This window comes from Aplysia californica, unplaced genomic scaffold (genome assembly GCF_000002075.1).
Source record: "Aplysia californica isolate F4 #8 unplaced genomic scaffold, AplCal3.0 scaffold00895, whole genome shotgun sequence".
NCBI classification, from domain to species: Eukaryota; Metazoa; Mollusca; class Gastropoda; order Aplysiida; family Aplysiidae; genus Aplysia; species Aplysia californica.
Genome location: NW_004798165.1, coordinates 231,412 through 236,056, shown reverse-complemented (window position 1 = coordinate 236,056; position 4,645 = coordinate 231,412). Strand labels below are relative to the sequence as shown.

The following is a 4,645-nucleotide window of genomic DNA, read 5'->3' as shown; positions in this document are numbered from 1 at the left end:
GTTGGGAGGGGAGGTCATCATCATCATTGCCTTTCTTACCCTGCACCAGGGTATAGTCCACGGACAAACACTTTCCACTTTTCTCTATCCTGGGCTAGCCTCCTTATGTTCTTCCATGTCTTCCCTTCTTTTCTGTACATGATCAATTTCTGTGATTCTCCTCCAGGTTCCACGAGGTCTTCCCATTGGTCTCTTAACCTGTGGATTCCAATCCAAAACTTTCTTTTTTTATGCAGCTGCCTGACTTCCAAATCAAGTGGTTCGGACACCTCACGCGGATGCCCTCAAACCATCCAGCTCTGAGAGCATACAACATTAAATATTCGGGATGCAGAGCCAGAGGAAGACCAAGACGACGATGAAGTGAATCTATGGCAGACACCTCCAGAGCTTACGGGATGTCTCTCCTACAGGCCACTCGCCTTGCTGTAGACAGACGCCTGTGTCCCCCCGCGACACCCACCGGTACAAGTGGAAGAAAAAAGTAAAGTAAAGTAAAGCCTGACTTCCTGAGAGTATGTCCAATCCATCGCCACCGCCTTCTTCCAACCTCCAACGTTTCGACTGAGTTTCCTTTCCAAAAATGGCTTTCCCCTCTTGGTCCTTTACTGGTACTTCAGGTTCCAGGAAGAGCTTTTGTGGTCTGGTAAAGGATTCGCATTTGCCCTCCTACCGCTGCTTCCTCTGCCTTCTCTGCCAGCCTTTTCATGAATTCCTCCTTGTCTTTTTTTGTGATTTCTTGACATCCTTAGCTGTTGTCCTGTACTGCTCCAATGCATCCGCTCTTGATTCTTTTGTTCTACTTGCATTCGCGTCTGCCTTTAGTTGTCTTCTTATTCTAATTAAATCTAATGAGTGTTGGTTAATTCACTCCTTGCGCTCCCATTTCTTTTCACCGAGTACTTCTTGACATATCGATTTAAATACTTCTTTGATCTTGGTCCACTGTGTATCCACCTCCTTGTCCTCTCTACCAATATTAGCCAGAGGTTGAAATCTGTACCTTAACTGCAGTTAAAACTCCTCTTTCTTGTGTCCATCTAAGAGACTTACTTGGAATGGGAGTGGGAGGTGCAGGGGTAAAAAATAGGGGTGGGGGCGGGAGGGAGGGAGTTAATTGCGGATTATCAGTTGATCTTATCGTTCCTTTGACTCATTGAAAACACGACGGCTACTGCCTGACCAGCATTTTGATGGCGGGCGTCTCCAACTTTAATTGGATTGTATGACATGCGCCAACTCCTTCTTTTCATTTTGGGGGTTTGTTCTAAAAATAAAAAAGGAGAAAAACAATTTTAAGGGATTATTTCATATCATTCCGGGTTGGCAGCCGGTGTTCATCTGTTTAGTGATCGTAGATATGCACAATGTGCACACGAGACCCCCAACAATTTTTCTTCTTTATCCAATAAAATGATATGCTCGACCTTAGCAAACCAAAGAGTTTTGTGTGCCAGAGTGAGTGGGCGGGTGAGTGTGCGCTCACGTGCGCGCCGGAGAGAGAGAGAGAGAGAGAGAGAGAGAGAGAGAGAGAGAGAGAGAGAGAGAGAGAAGGGGGGGAGAGGGAGAGAAAGACAGGGAGAGAGAAATACAGAGAGAGGGAGAGAAAGACAGAGAGAGAGAGAGATAGACAGAGACAGACAGACAGGCAGACGGAGAGAGAGACGGGGAGAGACAAGGAGAGAGAGGGAGACAGACAGGCAGACAGGGACACACACACAGAAAGAGAGAGAGAGAGAGAGAGAGAGAGAGAGAGAGAGAGAGAGAGAGAGAGAGAGAAAGAGAGAGAGAGTTTGTTAAGATGCTCACAATAGAATAAATTAGGAGGCAGATTTCATGTCACGCAATGTTGACCTAAAAAAAAAAAAGTATCCCTATACGTACGTCGTGTTTTACTATCCCGTATCCATGCGACGTGGTGAACTTCGTGCCACCACTTTCAAAGAGGAAATTTGCTCGTTAATCTGTTGCATAATAGTCTGTCAAAAATGATTTTTTGAAAATACTGAAAGTTTGAAAGAGAACTTCGTACTAGAAGTATTCTAAAATGTGAAGAATACAACCCCGGGTTACAAAATGACCCTGCGGCATACGGATTGGGTTAAAGAGTTAAGTTAAGACAAGTAGTGCAAGGCAAAGATAACACAAGCAGACAAAAAACAGAAGAAAGAACAAAAGTCTATTCTGAAAGTTCGTGTACCACCGCCCAAATACGCCCCTCCCCCCCCCCTCCTTTTTTTCATAAGTAAGAAAAGCGGAAGTTTTACCCCCCCCCCCCCCCCCACCACACACACACACACCCCAAAAAGCAAACTAACTAACAAACGAACAAACAAAATAAATCCGTCCATGAGCGTCTGACGATGACCAGCGTATTTGCAGAAGAGATTGTTTCTTAAATGAAACAGAAGAAATAAGGGTTAAAATGACTTGAGGCTTCTAGTCAGTGTTGAATAGCTTGAGGCTTTTATCATATTGGTTTCGCCATTTTTAACTCATGAATTCCCATATATCGCAGCGTGGTGGAATCAGGCTCTTGTAAAAATAATGAAACTGAAAAACCGGACATTTTTGGTCTTTGCTGTGCTTATTTTAAGTCCAAAGTTTGAAAAAGAACCAACACAGTTTTGCAAGCTGGATTCTTCATGAACAGTCAAAGGACTTGCACATCGACAAATAGCTTTTGTTTTTTGCCTGCAGCCTACGAGAGTTGAAATCTTTAAAAGTCCAGTCTACACCTTATATCAACGTCAGCAGAGGGGCTTGATATGTTTTCTGCATCACTGTTGACGCTAAAAAGTATGTTGTTATCGATCCAGCAACGCTAAAAAGTTTAAGTTCCAACACACAGCCCTGCTGCACTCCATGTGCCACACAAAATGCTTCAGACATATCACCATTGCTCTTGACACTGGCTTTCATGCGTCATGAAATTGGCGAACCATAGTAGTGAACTTTGGCGTGCAACTGAACTTCGCCAGGATATCCCATAAACCTTTCGGATTAACAGCATCGAAAGCCTTTGTCAGATCAACAAGTGTAATGTATTCAGCTATTTTCTGTTCTATGCACTTTTCCTGGATCTGCATGACTGCAGAAATCTTGTCTATTGTACTCCTGTTGCTGCAGAAGCCACACTAATTTTCACGAAAAAAAATCATTTGAAGAGAGATGCTTCAACAGGCGATTGGGAAGAATTCGGGCCAGGATCTTGCAAGCTGTAGACATGAAGGAATGCATCTATGATTGTCACTTGACTGCCTGTCTCCTTTATTTTTCAACAGATGAATAATAGTTGCATTGCTGTACCCTTTTGTAATTTTTTAACACTCCCAGATTCGACAGAATAGTTCAGTCAGTACTTCAACAAGACGATAGCCGTCAAAAGCAAAGACCAGAAAATGAAGAAAACTAGTATTCTCAAATGACATCATTAATTCAAAGAAACAGGAACTCTCGAAGCAAACACTTTTGATGTCTATGCCTTGACGCTGCTCAGCAACCTCGTTCCAGAACGTTTTCTAATGAGAGTATTCTCTTCTCTATGAAGAGGAAGATTTGCTGTGTATCGAGGCAAAGACGCAGAGAAAGATAGTGAAAAGAGACAAAGAGACATTTTCTGAGCAAACACGACAGCGAGGCATGATTCTTGGCTCCAAACACGACAGCGAGGCATGATTCTTGGCTCCAAACGTTTTCACAGAATGTGTTTCTGTACCTTTCCAAGGTAACAACAGTTAGAAACTGCCCAAACCAAATAGCAATGTATCTATCTAGATCTAGATCTAGATATATAAAGAAATATATCTGCTCAGAGAGAAACAGAAGCCTTAGCTGATACTACTGAACATAATAACCGTAATCTTCATCATCATCCAGTGCCAGATCTGCGACAGACATCGGCAATCATGATTTTCCATTCATTCCTTTGCTCGGATGCTCTCAGAAAAGTTACGTTAGCTTTCCCTGAAACCCATTTGTTTAGGTTCCCTAAGTATGTTGTTCTGGGCCTACCCCTGCCTCGCTTGCCCTCAATTTTGCCAGTGAGAGCTAGATGTTCAAGACCCTTATGTCTATTCAGGTGTCCCAAAAACTGCATTTGTCGTTTCCTGATTGTTTTTAACATTGAGCGTCCCACGTGGGCTTCATCAAGCACTACCTTATTTGATTTCTTTTCCTTCCACGATACTCTTAGCAGTCTCCTAAGAAACCAGATTTCTGTCGCCTCTATTTTATTTTCACTGTCTTTAGTGATTGTCCAGCATTCACAGCCATATAGAAGGGTTGACCAAACATAGCATTTCAGGACTTTCATTTTGGTGTTCATTGATATGTTTCTATTTTTCAAGGTTGGGCTCATTTTATTGAAACCAGCCTTAGCCATTGCAGTTCTCCTTTTTATTTCTGTGGAAGATTTGGCATCAGATGTTATTATATATCCTAGATATTTAAACTGTTGGACTTGTTTGATCTTTTCCCCTATGCTATTAGATTACAACTAGGATTTGCTGCTTTTTTAAATATTACCATGCATTCTGTTTTCTTTACATTCAACAATAATCCTTTACGTTCATATTCTTTTACAACAGTATCCAGAAGCAATTGAAGGTCCTTTTCGGAGCCTGCTATTAAAACCGTGTCATCT

At 42.3% G+C, this 4,645-nt stretch overlaps 1 protein-coding gene across 1 annotated transcript in view; it reads left to right on the top strand.

The window, feature by feature from the left end:
- Positions 1-3,659: 3,659 nt before the first annotated feature.
- LOC101857151 overlaps positions 3,660-4,645 on the top strand; it is a 10,753-nt gene continuing 9,767 nt past the window's right edge. The window contains exon 1 of the mRNA XM_013089207.1: positions 3,660-3,727. The gene's annotated coding sequence lies outside the window, so the exon portion shown is untranslated. The remainder of the gene's footprint in view (positions 3,728-4,645) is intronic.